This window comes from Oncorhynchus gorbuscha, linkage group LG06 (assembly GCF_021184085.1).
Source record: "Oncorhynchus gorbuscha isolate QuinsamMale2020 ecotype Even-year linkage group LG06, OgorEven_v1.0, whole genome shotgun sequence".
NCBI lineage: Eukaryota > Metazoa > Chordata > Actinopteri > Salmoniformes > Salmonidae > Oncorhynchus > Oncorhynchus gorbuscha.
In genome coordinates this window covers 69976996-69996562 of record NC_060178.1, presented here as the reverse complement: position 1 = coordinate 69996562, position 19567 = coordinate 69976996, and the positions used below count along the sequence as shown (strand labels likewise).

At 41.3% G+C, this 19567-nt stretch overlaps 1 pseudogene; it reads right to left on the bottom strand.

Annotated features, from left to right (window-relative positions):
- LOC124038279 overlaps window positions 1–19567 on the bottom strand; it is a 30343-nt pseudogene extending 10776 nt beyond the window's left edge.

Here is a 19567-nt window from a genome sequence, read left to right as displayed (position 1 = left end):
ATTTTAATAAACATTGCGATATTGACATGTGCAATATCCATATCGCAAGAGGCTGTGATATTTTGAAGGGAGTGGCTCCTAATCTGTGACCAGATTTTATACACATGAGCACGCAAATTCTCGTGGGAATTTGAGACTTCAAAATGAGATACTGTATCTTGCCTATGCCGCTCTGTACCATCACTCAATCATATATCTTTATGTACATATTCTTTATCCCCTTACACTTGTGTCTATAAGGTAGTAGTTTTGGAATTGTTAGCTAGATTACTTGTTGGTTATTACTGCATTGTCGGAACTAGAAGCACAAGCATTTCGCTACACACGCACTAACATCTGCTAACCATGTGTATGTGACAAATAAAATTTGATTTGAGATGCAAGGTTCTAATAAGTGCTATTGTGTAGAAATGGCAAAGAAAATACTGTTTGATGAGCTGAGTTAGCAAGTTATACCAGTTATCAAAGAGGTTCTAGCTAGCTTTGCATGCATGGCAGGACCAGCGTTGTCAAAGAAGTTAGACCATCTCTGGTGTTATGTCAACATTACAACTAGAGGTCGACCGATTATGATTTTTCAACGCTGATACCGATACCGATTAGTGGAGGACCAAAAAAGCCGATACCGATTAAATCGGAAGATTTTTATTTATTTATTTGTAATAATGACAATTACAACAATACTGAATGAACACTTATTTTAACTTCATATAATACATCAATAAAATCCATTTAGCCTCAATTAGATAATGACACGTTCAATTTGGTTAAAATAATGCAAAAACAAAGTGTTAGAGAAGAAAGTAAAAGTGCAATATGTGCTATGTAAGAAAGCTAACGTTTCAGTTCCTTGCTCAGAACATGAGAAGATATGAAAGCTGGTGGTTCCTTTTAACATGAGTCTTCAATATTCCCAGGTAAGAAGTTTTAGGTTGTAGTTATTACCTACGTGATTACTGATTTGTAAATACAGAGCACAACCATACAGAGAATCATGTACAGAATGCAACTTTCTCCACGAGGAACTACATCCGTTGTGAGACATTGTGATCTCTCATATAGGATCTCTATGGTTACAGCCATCTCCTCCATTAGTTTTTTCATTTGTTGTAATGCCAAACAAAAACAGCATTCCAAGTGCACACTTGTCCAACCACACAATTTGAATGACCATTCTATTTCAGCTTACCCAAGCTGTTTTGATCTAAAATTGCAAGTAAAAATGTAATTACCTTCCAATATCGTGCAGCCCTAGGTCAATGCATTATTCTAGGACAACACATTGTTAGACAACACATGGTTATCTTCGTGCTAGCGATAGCAAATTCAATAGAGAGGGAGAGAGAGAGAATGTGTGTGCCTTGCTAGTGTCCTAGAGTAGTTCTCACCGGAGCAGTGTGTGCGCGGGCCAGGGGTGGCATGGGCATCTCTTCAGGCTCGGGCTGGTTCCAGTGGCGGGCATTGTACACAGCTTTAGCAGGGGACTGCACACAACAAAAACAACCACAGATCCAGGGTAAGTACAGTAGCAGTAGAAATGATGACAGAGGTTTCAGTAGCAGTGGATAGGATTCAACATGAATACCTAAAACCAAAGACATACTTGACCTGTGTCCTCAGTTTTGGGAACAGTGAGCAAGACACACGTCTGACGTGTTGTTATTATTGGCATCATAATCACCATACGAGCGGAATGGTGGAGACTGCTGAAAGCAACTTCATAACGTCTACACTTATGACCCTCATGGCTCGTTTCATCAACAAGTTGCTTTCAGAATCAGACTCCAGGACAAAAATGGTCAACTATATCTAGGTCACTTCTTTAAACATTTATCAGAAACTAGACTACTTCCAAAATAAATACATAAATCCCCTATATTTCCACTCTGAGACATTTATGTTCATCCAATCTTATCATTCTAGCCTATCCAGGTCTGAGGAAGCTCACTTCATCATTATCAAAACATTAAATCAAATCAAATTTTATTTGTCACATACACATGGTTTGCAGATGTTAATGCGAGTGTAGTGAAATGCTTGTGCTTCTAGTTCCGACAATGCAGTAATAACCAACAAGTAATCTAACTAACAATTCCAAAACTACTGTCTTATACACACACACAAGTGTAGGGGGATAAAGAATATGTACATAAAGATATATGAATGAGTGATGGTACAGAGCGGCATAGGCAAGATACAGTAGATGGTATCGAGTACAGTATATACATATGAGATGAGTATGTAAACAAAGTGGCATAGTTAAAGTGGCTAGTGATACATGTATTACATAAGGATGCAGTAGATGATATAGAGTACAGTATATACGTATACATATGAGATGAATAATGTAGGGTATGTAAACATTATATTAGGTAGCATTGTTTAAAGTGGCTAGTGATATATTTTACATCATTTCCCATCAATTCCCATTATTAAAGTGGCTGGAGTTGAGTCAGTGTGTTGGCGGCAGCCACTCAATGTTAGTGGTGGCTGTTTAACAGTCTGATGGCGTTGAGATAGAAGCTGTTTTTCAGTCTCTCGGTCCCAGCTTTGATGCACCTGTACTGACCTCGCCTTCTGGATGATAGCGGGGTGAACAGGCAGTGGCTCGGGTGGTTGTTGTCCTTGATGATCTTTATGGCCTTCCTGTAACATCGGGTGGTGTAGGTGTCCTGGAGGGCAGGTAGTTTGCCCCCGGAGATGCGTTGTGCAGACCTCACAACCCTCTGGAGAGCCTTACGGTTGTGGGTGATACAGCCCGCCAGGATGCTCTCGATTGTGCATCTGTAGAAGTTTGTGAGTGCTTTTGGTGACAAGCCAAATTTCTTCAGCCTCCTGAGGTTGAAGAGGCGCTGCTGCACCTTCTTCACGATGCTGTCTGTGTGGGTGGACCAATTCAGTTTGTCTGTGATTTGTATGCCGAGGATCTTAAAACTTGCTACCCTGTCCACTACTGTTCCATTGATGTGGATAGGGGGGTGTTCCCTCTGCTATTTCCTGAAGTCCACAATCATCTCCTTAGTATTGTTGACATGGAGTGTGAGGTTATTTTCCTGACACCACACTCCGAGGGCCCTCACCTCCTCCCTGTAGGCCGTCTCGTCATTGTTGGTAATCAAGCCTACCACTGTTGTGTCGTCCGCAAACTTGATGATTGAGTTGGAGGAGTGCGTGGCCATGCAGTCGTGGGTGAACAGGGAGTACAGGAGAGGGCTCAGAACGCACCCTTGTGGGGCCCCAGTGTTGAGGATCAGCGGGGTGGAGATGTTGCCTACCCTCACCACCTGGGGGCGGCCCGTCAGGAAGTCCAGTACCCAGTTGCACAGGGCGGGGTCGAGACCCAGGGTCTCGAGCTTGATGACGAGCTTGGAGGGTAATATGGTTTTAAATGCCAAGCTGTAGTCGATGAACAGCATTCTCATATAGGTATTCCTCTTGTCCAGATGGGTTAGGGCAGTGTGCAGTGTGGTTGAGATTGCATCGTCTGTGGACCTATTTGGGCGGTAAGCAAATTGGAGTGGGTCTAGGGTGTTAGGTAGGGTGGAGGTGATATGGTCCTTGACTAGTCTCTCAAAGCACTTCATGATGACAGAAGTGAGTGCTATGGTGCGGTAGTCGTTTAGCTCAGTTACCTTAGCTTTCTTGGGAACAGGAACAATGGTGGCCCTCTTGAAGCATGTGGGAACAGCAGACTGGGATAGGGATTGCTCTGAGGGCACAGCTGGGGATGCCGTCTGGGCCTGCAGCCTTGCGAGGGTTAACACGTGTAAATGTTTTACTCACCTCGGCTGCAGTGAAGGAGAGGCCGCATGTTTTGGTTGCAGGCCGTGTCAGTGGCACTGTATTGTCCTCAAAGCGGGCAAAAAAAGTTATTTAGTCTGCCTGGGAGCAAGACATCCTGGTCCGTGAGGGGGCTGGTTTTCTTTTTGTAATCCGTGATTGACTGTAGACCCTGCCACATACCTCTTTTGTCTGAGCCATTGAATTGAGATTCTGCTTGGTCTCTGTACTGACGCTTAGCTTGTTTGATTGCCTTGCGGAGGGAATAGCTACACTGTATTCGGTCATGTTTCCGGTCACCTTGCCCTGATTAAAAGCAGTGGTTCGCGCTTTCAGTTTCATGCGAATGCTGCCATCAATAATCAATTAGATCTGATAGAGTGGTGAGTTGGTGATGGAAGGAATACAAAAATCAGAGATACTTGTATGTCTAAAATATCTTAATTTCCTAGGTAGACCTTTCAGTATGTTCTAACATTGCATTCTAATGAAAAACCATACATTTTTGAAGTAGTCCAGAGCATGTCCTGAATAGGAAATGGCCTATATTGAGAGGATGTTATGATTATATAACCCATAAACCATGCTTCTATCCAACAATGTGAGTTAAGTACATGTCAGAAACTCATGACGGGCCTGATGGAAACAGCAAATATCTGTAAACTTCCCAAATGTCGACAAAACAAAACACTCTACACAGGGGTGTATAATATTTAGTCTGTTAAATAGATAATGTGACAAATGACATTGGAAATGCTTTTTTGCGCAATTGTTGGTAAAATAACATAGGGTCGGGACAATACCAGTATTGCGATACTCGTTAGTATCGTGACAAGGGAAAAAAAACATGATTCAGATTTAACTTTTTGGGAAAACAGCACTAATGTTTGAAACAAACATCTGTTGTCATTCAGATTCATATTCACATTTATTTATTTATTTTCCAAGCTATAGCACAATATTTTACATACAGCAGGTTTTTAAAGAACCAAATAGTTTGGTAAGCTTTGTTTCCATGGAAAAAAATATTGCGATACTGGTATCGACCCGGCCCTAGAACAACCCTAACGTCGAAGTAAACTGCAGTCACACGATGCTATGTTGTGTGGTCCACTAGGACATGGAAAAGCATGCACAGTTTATTACTTAGGCTACATATGACATAAATGGATGTTGAACTTAACAGGGTGGTGAAAGTGCACAGCAATGAACTTGGTGCTCATTTCCCAGAAATATAATTATGTATAAAAGTCTTAATTTGTATAATGGTGACATGATTATCGGTGCTTGTCTGCCAAGTAAAGTTATTGCGCTCTGATCCATAGTCTCATCATGTACAGTTGAAGTCGGAAGTTCACATACACCTTAGCCAAATACATTTAAACTCAGTTTTTTACAATTCCTGACATTTAATCCTTGTAAACATTCCCTGTCAGTTAGGATCACAGCTTTATTTTAAGAGTGTGAAATGTCAGAATAATAGTAGAGGTCGACCGATTATGATTTTTCAACGCCGGTACCGATTATTGGAGGACCAAAAAAAGCATATTCTGATTAATCGGACGATTTTTAAAATGTATTTGTAATAATGACAATTACAACAATAAAAATAATACATCAATAAAATCAATTTAGCTTAAAATAAATAATGACACATGTTCAATTTGGTTTAAAAAATGCAAAAGCAAAGTGTTGGAGAAGAAAGTAAAAGTGCAATATGTGCCATGTAAGAAAGCTAACGTTTCAGTACCTTTCTCAGAACAGGAGAACATATGAAAGCTGGTAGCTCCTTTTAACATGAAACTTCAATATTCCCAGGTAAGAAGTTTTAGGTTGTAGTTATTATAAAGGAATTATAGGACTATTTCCATACCATTTGTATTTCATTAACCTTTGACTATTGGATGTTCTTATAGGCACTTTAGTATTGCAGGCGTAACAGTATAGCTTCCGTCCCTCTCCTCGCCTCTACCTGGGCTCGAACCAGTAACACATTGACAACAGCCACCCTCGAAGCAGCATTACCCATCGCACCACAAAATCCGCGGCCCTTGCAGAGCAAGGGGAACAACCACTCCAAGTCTCAGAGCGAGTGACGTTTGAAATGCTATTAGCGCACACCCCGTTAATTAGCTAGTCATTTCACATCGGTTACACCAGCCTAATCTCGGGAGTTGATAGGTTTAAAGTCATAAACAGGTGCTGGCAAATGCACAAAAGTGCTGTTTGAATGAAAGCTTACGAGCCTGCTGGTGCCTACCATCGCTAGGTCGGACTGCTCTATCAAATCATAGACTTAGTTGTAACATGATAGCACACAGAAATACGAGCATTGGGTCATTAATATGGTTGAATCTGGAAACTATCATCTCGAAAACAAGACGTTTATTCTTTCAGTGAAATACGGAACCGTTCCGTATTTTATTTTACCTTTATTTAACTAGGCAAGTCAGTTAAGAACAAAAGTGGGTTAACTGCCTGTTCAGGAGCAGAACGACAGATTTGTACCTTGTCAGCTCGGGGGTTTGTACTTGCAACCTTACGGTTACGAGTCCAACGCTCTAACCACTAGGCTACCCTACCACCCCACTCTAACGGGTGGCATCCTTAACTCGAAATACTCCAATATTCCTGTTACATTGCACAACCTTCAATGTTATTTCATAATTACGTAGCATTCTGGCAAATTAGGTGGCCCAAACTGTTGCAAAAACACTGACTCACAATTTCACCTGGTTAATATTGCCTGCTAACCTGGATTTCTTTTAGCTAAATATGCAGATTTAAAAATGTATACTTCTGTGTATTGATTTTAAGAAAGGCATTGATGTTTATGGTTAGGTACACATTGGAGCAACCATATGCATCACATCGATTATATGCAACGCAGGACACGCTGGACAAACTAGTAATATCGTCAACCATGTGCAGTTAACTTCTTCGATATAGGGGGCGCTCTTTTAATTTTTGGATGAAAAACGTTCCCGTTTTAAACAAGATGTTTTGTCACGAAAAGATGCTCGACTATGCATATAATTGACAGCTTTGGAAAGAAAACGCTCTGACGTTTCCAAAACTGCAAAGATATTGTCTGTGAGTGCCACAGAACTGATGTTACAGAAAAAAAAAGAGATAAAAATACAATCAGGAAGTGCCGCATTTTTTTAAACCGCCTCATGGCAATGACTCCTTATATGGCTGCGGAGGAGCTAGGACTCAGCTTACCTTTTCCACGTTTTCCCCAAGGCGTCTGCAGCATTGTGACGTATTTGTAGGCATATCATTGGAAGATTGACCCTAAGAGACTACATTTAACAGGTGGTCGCTTGGTGTCCTCCATTGCAATTATTGCATAATCTCCAGCTGCAGTACTTTTCCGTTTGCTACTGAGGAGAAACCCAACTGCCACGAAGGATTTATCATCGAATAGATATGTGAAAAATACCTTGTGGATGATTCTAAACGTGTGCCATGTTTCTGTCGATATTATGGAGTTAATTTGGAAAAAAGTTTGGCGTTGTAGTGAATGAATTTTCGTTTTTTTTTTCTTAGCCAAAAGTGATGAACAAAACGGAGCGATTTCTAACTGAAAGTCTCCTCATTGACAACATCCGAAGTTCTTCAAAGGTAAATGATTTAATTTGAATGCTTTTCTGGTTTTTGTGAAAATGTTGCCTGCTGAATGCTAGGCTTAATGCTATGCTAGGCTATCAATACTCTTACACAAATGCTTGTGTAGCTTTTGTTGAAAAGCATATTTTGAAAATCTTGAGATGACAGTGTTGTTAACAAAAGGCTAAGCTTGTGTTTCAATATATTTATTTCATTTCATTTGCGATTTTCATGAATAGAAAAGGTTGCGTTATGCTAATGCGTTATAGTTGAAATATTTTTCTGTCGATTTCTCAGCCAAGCAGGATGAACAAACGTAACGTTTTTCACCTACAAAAATATTATTTTTGGAATAAAGGAACATTTGCTATCCAACTGGGAGTTGGATAGCAACTGGGAGTCTCCTGAGTGAAAGCATCTGAAGTTCTAAATGATTTAATTTGGTTGCTTTTCTTATTTTTGTGAAAATGTTGCCTGCTGCCAGCACAGCCTAGCATAGCATTATGCCATGCTAAACTTACACAAATGCTTATCTAGCGTTGGCTGTAACGCATATTTTTAAAATCTGAGTTGTTAACAAAAGGCTGAGCTTGTGTTTGAATATATTTATTTCATTTCATTTGCGATTTTCATAAATAGGAAACGTTGCATTATGGTAATGCGCTTGAGGCTATGATTACGCTCCCGGATACAGGATTGCTCGTCGCTAGAGGTTAACTAGTGATTATGATTGATGGATTGATTGTTTTTTTATAAGATAAGTTTAATGCTAGCTAGCAACTTACTTGGTTTACTGCATTCGCGTAACAGCAGTCTCCTCGTGGAGTGCAATGAGAGGCATTGCCAAGTTAAATGAAGATTAAATAAAAAAAAGGTGTAAAAAAATCTGCCAAATCGGTGTCCAAAAATACCGATTTCGATTGTTATGAAAACTTGAAATATGCCCTAATTAAAATCGGCCATTCCGATTAATCGTTTGGCCTCTCGTAGATAGAATGCTTTATTTAATATTTTACTTCTTTCATCACATTCACAGAAGTTGACATACACTCAACTAGTATTTGGTAGCCTTCCACTAGCTTCCCACAATAAATTGGGTGAATTTTGGCCCATTCCTCCTGACAGAGCTGGTGTAACTGAGTCAGGTTTGTAGGCCTCCTTGCTCACACACGCCTTTTCAGTTCTGCCCACAAATGTTCTATGGGATTGAGGTAAAGGCTTTGTGATGGCCACTCCAATACCATGACTTTGTTGTCCTTAGGCCATTTTGCCACAACTTTGGAAGTATGCTTGGGGTCATTGTCAATTTGGAAGACCCATTTGCGACCAAGCTTTAACTTCCTGACTCATGTCTTGAGATGTTGCTTCAATATATCCACATTTTCCTTTCTCATGAAGCCATCTATTTTGTGAAGTGCACCAGTACCTCCTGCAGCAAAGCACCCACATAACATAAGGCTGCCACCCCCATGCTTCACGGTTGGGATAGTGTTCTTCGGCTTGCAAGCCTCCCCCATATTCCTCCAAACATAACGATGGTCAATATGGCCAAGCAGTTCTATTTTTGTTTCATCAGATAAGAGGACATTTCTCCAAAAAGTACAATATTTGTCCCCATATGCAGATGCAAACCGTAGTTTGGGTTTTTTAATGGCGGTTAGGGAGCAGTGGCTTCTTCCTTGCTGAGCGGCCTTTCAGGTTATGTCGATATAGTACTTGTTTTACTGTGGATGTAGATACTTTTGTACCCGTTTCCTCCAGCATCTTCATAAGGTCCTTTGCTGTTGTTCTGGGATTGATTTGCACTTTTCACACCAAAGTACGTTCATCTCCAGGAGACAGAACGCGTCTCCTTCCTGCTACGTGGTCCCATGGTGTTTATACTATTATCTTTACAGATGAGCGTGGTACCTTCAGGTGTTTCGAAATTGCTCCCAAGGATGAACCAGACTTGTGGAGGTCTACAATTTTTTTTCTGAGGTCTTGGCTGAGGTCTACAATTTTTTTTCTGAGGTCTTGGCTGATTTCTTTTGATTTCCCCATGATGTCAAAGAGGCACGGAGTTGGAAGGTAGGCCTTGAAATACATCCACAGGTACACCTCCAATTGCCTCAAATGATGTCAATTAGCCGATCAGAAGCTCTAAAGCCATGACATAATTTTCTGGAATTTTCCAAACTGTTTAAAGGCACAGTCAACTTAGTTAATTGTGTCATGCACAAAGTAGATGTCCTAACCAACTTGCAAAAACAATAGTTTGTTAACTTTTTGGAGTGGTTGAAAAACGAGTTAATGACTCCATCCTAAGTGTATGTAAACTTCCGACTTCAACTGTAGCCCATCTCTGCACTGCATCTGCAAGCTGTTGGCTAGAGCGCACTGCCAAGACCAGAGTGGACACATTTACTGTGTTTGTGTGTGCCAAAACAATTGTTCCTGAAAAACTCTACTGTGGGGAGTGCAGTTAATACTTATTATTGGAATTAAAACAAATCTAGTGGTCCTCTTTCAAGGCTTAAAATCACTCGTTTTGATGGTCAGTCTAGACATGTGTGCTATGACAATAGTGTGACTTTGCGCTTGATTTGGTCAAATGCTTGAGTTGAGGCGAGAGGTTCTTGTGATGTTTCTGAAGATGCATGTAATTAGGCCTATCCCATTCATCTGCCTTGCAAAACAAAGCAGTGATCTATATCCAGAGACGCAAAGGAGAAGGAATCAATAACAACATCACAGCACAGAAATCCCTTTATTGGGAACGTTCTCCCACTGCTCACCCATGACTGCTTGAAACATTATTGAACATGTACTCACTCCCCTTAGTGACAGCAATTCTATCTGGGTTACCTCATGAGCACCGCTACAAATACACTGTGAATCAAACAACTCTTTCCATACAAACTCCATCTCACACCCACATTAATAAAAAAATCTGACTTCATAGATCCCTCACCTTTTTGGGCCCACTGAAGATCTTCCTGCCAGCCTCCATGGATTTGTCCCCCTGTTTTCCTGAGCGACCCTTCTGCCCTTCAGACCCACCAGGGATCGAGTCATCAGAAAACTCCAGAATATCTGAGAGGGGGAGGGGGAAACAGCACAATAAGGTGGAATCAACATGATGGAAAGACATGTACAATAGAAATCCTGTTACATGTTGAAGGAAAACTGACTAGGTAACGCATCCTATTTAGACTGTATATGACATAGCTTATCAAATCACCTGTGTTTTTCATAGAGCTAAACTATTTATTGCCTTTAGACAAACACAAAAATCAACAGTATATGTTACCTGTACTGCTGCTGCCCTGGCTGTCCTGAGAGTCGCTGGGCTGGGGGCTGTCCACAATAGCTGCCATTGCAGCTGCTGCAGCCTTCTTGGCCTTCCTCTTCTCTTTGGCCTGGGAGCCCCTCTTCATCACTGTCGCTCTCACTGAGGTCGTCAAAGCCAAAGTACTTGATCTTGTAGCTGCTGCTTCCGCCGGCCGCGTCAACTCCCTCCACCCCCTCCTGGTCACCTTTATCCTCGAAGCCAAAGAACTCCAGCTTGGTCTCCTTCTTGGTCTTACTCTGGGTGGTTCGGGACCTGACGGTTACAAGAGGAGAATCGATTCATTTCAAATCAGCAGCTGACATTAAAAACACAAACAATAGTCAAAGGTTAATTGTCTTCTTAAACAGGTGCTTAAATCGAGAAAACAGATTCACCTAGGTTTAGGTATAGTGGAAACATTTGGTAAACCACATATGAGGGTGAGCTGAGTGTGTATAAGAAGGGACGTTATGTGCTTACCTGTAAATATACAGTTGTACAATATTAAGCAGTATCAAGCATATCATGAAGGACCAGTGGGAGGCAACTACGGCAAGAGTTTTGAGTGTATGGTCTGGGCCACAGCCAGTGGAGTCGTTTACCTGGTGGGTTTGGCTGGAGGTATGTCTGCCTTCTTCCTCAGCCGTCCCGCCTCCCCCAGGTCAGCAGGGGGTGCGCTGGTGATGAGCTCGTCCATGCTGCGCTCTATGGAGTCCTGGATGGTGACGTTACATACCGACAGGCAGGATGGGTGCAGCACCGTATAGTCCCGTACCCGACCCCTGCCAGCAGGTTTAGTCGCCGGTTTGGCCACTGTTGTGATAGCATTAGTGCAACCCCTGGCAGTGGACACACTTTTGGGAATCAGTGCAGCCGGACTGCTGGTGGCTACGGGCAGTTTGCTGTCGCTAGTAGCAGAAGCATCTAGAACATCGGAGGCCTTGTTTGGCTTGGGCCGGATGTATTTCCTAGTATTGGACGGCCTGAGGAGGAACGGGGAGGGAGGGATGTTGTCAACAACCGGCTCGGCCGGAGACTCGTGTTCAGCACTTTTCATCCCACCTGAGGAGAGCCCATCCTTGGAAGATGAGGACTGGGAGTCCCCACTAAACCCTGGTGCCTCAGCTGAGTCTTTTTCCTGGAGAGGATCCATGGGGGAGGAGGTAGAAAACTCCTGGGTTCCTATTAGGCTCCATTCCACATAGGGGTCCTTGGGCACAGTCTTTGAAACAGAGGACTGAGCAATAGGCTTCTGGTTACTCTCTGATTTATTTCTGAACAAGGACTGTCTACTCTTTTCTGCACCCTCATTGGACAATGTTTGCTTGTCTGTGAGCACAAAAGAGACAAAAAGAGCATGTTAACAAAAAGGAAGCATTATAAGACAAGCATTATATTGTAAATTACTGTTTCAGATTTTGTTCAACACGGTTGTTTGGTTTGTGTCATTTCTAATCAGTAATCTAATTCTAAATGAAAGGGGTACAGGCCTATTGAGACAATGGCGTTGCAGTAAAGCCCGATTTATCTTTAGTGAGCCATCAGGGACAGATAGAGACGAGATAAGCTGACACAGAAGCTGGCAGCAGAGACTAAAAACCCACAGGGGAGCCCATCACTTTATCTTCTCCAGAAACATCCACACACCACAGCTATCATCCCCATTATCACAGACACACAGTTTTCATTCCATAATAATACAATTTTTAATCACAATAAATAAAGTGAAATACAAGAGACAGGCAGGTGTTCTTTAGCTACTGTATACACACACAATTATTCTACAAGCACCTGTGGAAACAAAACCAGGTTTCCATCCAACCTTTTAATTCAAGTATAGTACATGTCGGATGAAAAATTCCCCAGTCCTTAATGATTACAAGCATATCCATAACATGATGCAGCCACCACTACGCTTGAAAATATTGAGAGTGGTACTCAGGGACAGAGTACCACTCAGTAGTGTGTTGTATTTGCCCCAAACATAACACTTTGTATTCAAGACAAAAAGTGAACTGCTTTGACACATTTTTGGCAGTATGATTTAAATGCCTTGTTGCAAACAGGATGCATGTTATGGAATATTTTTATTCTGTACAGGCTTCCTTCTTTTCACTCGTTCAATTTTTGAATGACTACCTCATCTCTGTACCCCACACACAATTATCGGTTGAATAGTGAATTTCAAACAGATTCAACCACAAAGACCAGTGAGATTTTCCAATGCCTCGGAAAGGGCACCTATTGGTAGATGGGTAAAAAAGAAGACATTGAAGATACCTGCGCATGATGAAGTTATTCATTACACTTATTGTGGAGAAACTAGAATGTTGTCAATTCATCCTGTTTTCTACCACAACAATTCAACTCTGTAACTGTTTAAGTCACCATTGGCCTCATGGTGAAATCCCTGAATACACCTGTATCTTTGTAGTGACTGCAGGTATTGATAAGTGTAATTAATAACTGCAGGGTTTTTCATGCTCAACAGTTTCTCCTGTGTATCATGAATGGTCCACCATCCAAAGGATATCCAGACAATTTGACAACTGTGTGAAGCATTGGATTCAACATTGGCCAGCATCGCTGTGGAATGCTTTTGACACCTTGTAGAGTTCATGCCCTGACGAATTGAGGCCGTTCTGAAGTGGGGACAAGTCAATATTAGGTAGGTGTTTCTAATGTTTGGTATACTCAGTATTTATTGGGACTATATGAATTCTAGCTACTTCTAAAGCACATGTGTCCTAGAAAGTAATATGTAACACTGTAAAAGACATGTCTTTATTATAAAATCTAAAATGTTGATACGAATACCTGTCATTGAAATTACAAAGTAATTTGTGGAAAATTTGGTGTCCACATTGTGTTAAAAAGCACAATTTTCCTATTGCGATGCATTATATTTATAATTGTAGTCTCTTTAAAAAAGGCAGGTTTGTGGTGACGACATGCTAGAGATCTGTCATTCATTCAATGCTATGATCATTGATCTCCTGAAGAAGCTATCCTTTCTATTTTATTTTTGTGCCCCCAAATGCTTGGATATAATGGTAAGGTTACCAGGTTGCCAGCTAACTAGCCAATGAGGTAATGTGATCAAAGTGTAAACAAATGGTTAACGACACACGAGTCGTTTGAGAACAGCCCACGACATGGTTAAGATTTTTTTTAAAGCAAGCCATTTCTGCTCTAGTAATGGTGCAAACATGACGCTATTAAATATGCACTCACCTTTTTTTTTCTAAAAACAGTACAGCGAAGCCTTATCAGTACAACAATTATTACCTGGGAGATATTTTTCTTAGTCGTTCAGTGCTCCCAAAATAAAACTCCTAATCGCACAGAAAAATATTTTGTTGCATATACAACCAAATTGGTCGCACTTTAGAGCCCTGAAAAAAAGCAACATTTTTTTTTGTAACAAAACCCCAGTAGAGCTGAAAAAGCAATGGAAACCCATTTAACTTGGATTTTTTTTTTCGGTACATGGGAATTTAACAGCAAAAGTTATTTTTATGTGCACTACGGCATCAAGCACATCCTTTTATCCACAACAACTCAATTTGATGGAAACATCTCTGGAAAAGCCACATATTGTTTTTATTCAGATTTTAGAATGTTCCCATGAAACTCTGTTGCTAATTGGATGGAAATCTAGCTCGTGACAAAGTGCACACAACATCTCATTCTAAACTTCCGAGAGCATCCTCTCGAATGAACATATCCAACATGTTTATGGCCAACAGTCAGTTATCTGCCATCCAGTCCTTACCTGTAGATGTGCTGTTGGAGTTCCTACTGGTGTCCACTGGTACTGTGGCTGTAGCAGAAGGCAGGTTACTGGCCTCACCCTCAGCCAGTTTAGACTGGGGCACACTGAAGGAGGTGACAGGCTTGGACTCATCGTCGCTGTCAAAACCAAAAGGATCTTCTGAGCTGTCATCATCCTCAATCCGTGGCCTCTTGAGTAACTCGACTACTTCAGGCTTCAGAGTGGGCCGCTTAGAGCCCAGTTGGGCCTTGTAAGTGGTCTCTCCCCATTTGGTGCTAAGTGTGGCCTTGTTGGAGAAGACCTCTTCAAATTTGGAGTTTGCCTCCCCTCCCTTACGGCTGTAGGTTTTACCAAATCTGGATGTCATGGTGATTGATGTATGTTACATATTCTCTGTAACACCAGAAAACAATATGAGTTTATCAATATTTATCTTACACAAAGCTGGGGGAGGGAGGGTGTGTAGGTCTACAGGCAAAAATAGGTTGAATGTTTTTCCCTGACTATTTGTGATCAGACAATTAGCATACCTACAACTGCACTAGGGTCGGAACGTCTTCCAGTGTAGATTAAGGCACAGCGGAGCCGATGAGAAATGCTAAATAGTCTACCTACCTACCTACAACTGAAAAAAAAGCTATCATGATTGTGCTGCTCAGTCTCCTCTCATTCACGTGACTCTGCTGCCCGCTGCACTGCTCACTCAACACACACACCCTCTGTACCCCCCCCCTTCCCTACCACTCATGCAACATCCTTCTTCGCTGCTTGAGTCAGCAACAGCAGGTAACAGTAAAATACGAAACAAATATTAATAATGAGAAAGGCACATTATCCTTAGTGTTAAACCAAGAAGATGGAACGATTGCTAGTTTTTCTCAGAAACTGCCATTTTAGTCCTCATGTTAGATAGCAGTATACACAGCAGCCATTATGAAATGGCACCAAATTGAACAACAAAGGAGCTGGTTGGCTGACACTGCCATTCCAAAATGGCTGCTGTGACTTCCATAACCTAGCATGAGGACGAAAAGGACAATTTCAGGTCATGTGAGTGAGAGGAGACAGAGCAGCAAGCGTGTACATCGTGACAGCCTACCTACTTACAACTGGTAAAAAGCTAATTAGCTTGTTATTAGTGATGCCCATGTCCAATGGTCAGTGCTATCCGGGGTCCTTGGGATGCCTCTACCCTAAACTAGAGGTCGACCGATTAATCGTAATGGCCGGTTAATTAGGGGCGATTTCAAGTTTTCATGACAATCGGTAATCTACATTTTTGGACACCGATTGTGGCCGATTTAAAAAAAATGTTTACCTTTTATTTAACCAGGCAAGTCAGTTCAGAAAACATTCTTATTTTCAATGACGGCCTAGGAACGGTGGGTTAACTGCCTTGTTCAGGGGCAGAACGACAGATTTTTACCTTGTCAGTGCTGAGATTTGATCTTGCAACCTTCCGGTTACTAGTCCAACGCTCTAACCACCTGCCTTACATTGCACTCCACGAGGAGCCTGCGTGGCAGGCTGACTACCTGTTACGCGAGTGCAGCAAGAAGCCAAGGTAAGTTGCTAGCTAGCATTAAACTTACCTTATAAAAAACAATCAATCTTAACATAATCACTAGTTAACTACACATGGTTGATGATATTACTAGTTTATCTAGCTTGTCCTGCGTTGCATATAATCCATGCGGTGCCTGTTAATTTCTCATCTAATCACAGCCTACTTCGCCAAACAGGTGACGTTCGTGAAAAAAAGCACTGTCGTTGCACCAATGTGTACCTAACCATAACATCAATGCCTTTCTTTAATATCAATACACAAGTATATATTTTTAAACCTGCATATTTAGTTAATATTGCCTGCTAACATAACATTAATTTTAACTAGGGAAATTAGGTCACTTCTCTTGTGTTCCGTGCAAGAAGCCAGGCTATATGCAGCAGTTTGGGTCGCCTGGCTCGTTGCGAACTGTGTGAAGACCATTTATTCCTAACAAAGACTGTAATTAATTTGCCAGAACTGTACATAATTATGACATAACATTGAAGGTTGTACAATGTAAGAGCAATATTTAGACTTTGGGATGCCACCCGTTAGATGAAATACGGAAATTATGGTTTCCCGATTTGACCATATTAATGACCTAAGGCTCATATTTCTGTGTGTTATTATGTTGTAATTAAGTCTATGATTTGATAGAGCAGTCTGACTGAGCAGTGGTAGGCAGCAGCAGGCTCGTAAGCATTCATTCAAACATCACTTTCGTGTGTTTTCCAGCAGCTCTTCGCTGTGCTTCAAGCATTGAGCTGTTTATGACTTCAAGCCGATCAACTCCCGAGACTAGGCTGGTGTAACCGATGTGAAATGGCTAGCTAGTTAGCGGGGTGACGTCACTCGCTCTGAGACCTTGAAGTAATTGTTCCCCTTGCTTTGCAAGGGCCGTGGCTTTTGTGGAGCAATGGGTAACGATGCTTCGAGGGTGGCTGTTGTCGATGTGTTCCTTGTTCGAGTCCTGGAAGCAAAACTGTTACACTGGCAATACTAAAGTGCCTATAAAAACATCCAATAGTCAAAGGTATATGAAATACAAATGGTATAGAGAGAAAGTCCTATAATAACTACAACCTAAAACTTCTTACCTGGGAATATTGAAGACTCGTGTTAAAAATGAACCACCAGCTTTCAAATGTTCTCATGTTCTGAGCAAGGAACTTAAACGTTAGCTTTTTGACATGGCACATATTGCACTTTTACTTTCTTCTCCAACACTTTGTTTTAGCATTATTTAAACCAAATTGAATATGTTTCATTATTTATTTGAGGCTAAATTGATTTTTATGTATTATATAAAGTTAAAATAAGTGTTCATTCAGTATTGTTGTAATTGTCATTATTACAAATTAAATAAATTTAAAAAATTCAATAAAATGAAACCTATTAAATCGGTATCGGCTTTTTTGGGTCCTTCAATAATCGGTATCGGTGCTGAAAAAAACAAATCGGTAGACGTCTAATGTAGACCAATCAGGGGCTAGTCTAACTGAATCTAGCTAAGCAAACCATCAAAGTTGAATTACAATCATAAACCCACTTTTGTCATTTCATTGGCATAGGCTACTGACAAGTCAATCCCGCAAACAGGATATTTACAACAATTTGTACTTTGTAGTCTCAACATCTGGCACATAATAACGGCACAATTACCAGAAAACAGCAGGCGGGAGCGACACTGTGTGCTAGCATGCTAGCTAGCATATGGTGTCCCTATCTAGCTAACATACGGGTTGTGTTCGCGGGAGGACTCCGGGAGGCAGGGGCAGAAAAAAAAGTCAGATAATACTTTTATTTCCCTTTTGAACCACATTCAAAAGTTTCACAAGCATGAGGATGCCATACTCGAGGCGAGGGGTGATTCATGCAGGAACCAATAGGATGCACCCCAAATTGCACACTATTGGGTCCTTGGGATATACATTTGTGCTAGACCTGGCAACCCTGCTCTAGTGTCTTTAATCTACACACCCACTTAAGCTTCATGTCCACCAGACTCGTCAAATTCTTTGCATTCTGGCAGAAGTCATTCAGTGTCAATGGAGCCTCCCGCAAAGCTACGTTTGGGATGTGGTGTGTTCTGTGGAGTGCTCAATATTTACAACTCGTGCGCTGCATTTCCATGCGATGGTATAAACAGAAGTTCATAAAAGTTCCATGGTCGGGATGGAACCATACAGAGGCCAAATGATGATGACTATTGTGTAGTTAGAGAGGAGAAGATACATACACTGGCTGAATGACTGGAAATGTGTCTCTGGTAAGAATGACACAATTCAACATTACTACACTTGGGTAGTGTGCCCTGTTGAGTAGTTTTCACAAAACCATCCAACAGAATGGTGTGCAAAATGAATATGCACAGAACTGTTCTGTGTGTAATATAGCATGCCATCATGCAGGGCCAGCTAGTGATTTGAAAAAAATCAGTACTATCTTTGGGAACAACCAGTTTAATGGATTGATGTTGCTAGAGATGAGTGACAGAAGAATAGAAACAAACTAGATTAATTGTTGTAAATGTGCCCTTATGCACGCAGTCTGTTTGTAGCTCTGTCAGCCTATGAAACCAGTAGGTCGATAAGAAAATAACTTAATCCATTCTAATTATTAGCTATGGTCGAAAATGATCTTTTACATGCTGCATGCAACCCGTTCTGCATCAAGTACGGGAAACACGGTCTAGACATCCAGCAAAAACAAGGCATTAGTCTGTTCGACCCTAATGCAGCTGTAAGCAAACGGGTCGGATCTGCTGGCTACATACTTAACGGTGTTAGTTAGCTAACGTTAGCCTTTTAACACTATATTTAGCATTTATCACTAACAGTTAGAGCTATTTAGCTAGTTCTAAATGTAACTGAGCAGTAACGTCGTTATTTTCCTCATTGATGTAGCATAGCCAGCTAACTGGCTAGTTAGCTAACTACACAACTTTGACTGAGTTAGTAATTGCAAACCATGGCACGACTGGCTGGTTGATTGGGCCAATGCAAGGATAAGCTAGGCAGTTGTGAAGAAGAGCGACAGAACAGCCATTAGCAAGATGGTTTAGAAACGCTGTCATTAGTTAGTTAACGTTAGTTAGCCATGTTTACATTTTAGCCTAGTTAGAAAATGTAGCTAACGTTAGCTAGCCAGTAAACGCAGCCTTGAAGATGATTGGTTATTTTCTGTAACAAAACGTGTGGAAATGTATTTCTCAAAATGAGCAATGTTACACATTAAAACAAGACATGGTGCGATATCGCTAACACCGGAAAAACACTCAACTCAGACAGTGGGACCGCTTCTTCTGCACCCGGCTAGGCCTCTTCTTAGACTTCGGCGTAATCACACAAAACAAGCGTTAACTCCGTGCAAAGATAGCCACAGTTTACAAACACGATACAGAATGTACCAATGGGGAAAAACTGCGCTTATAGCGGTACATAGATGACCGGCATTGTTTAAAATTATTTCCGGATTCTGGACTTTATTTATTTTGTAGTGCCAATGACTCCCATTCTTCTGCTTCTTCTTCGTGTGG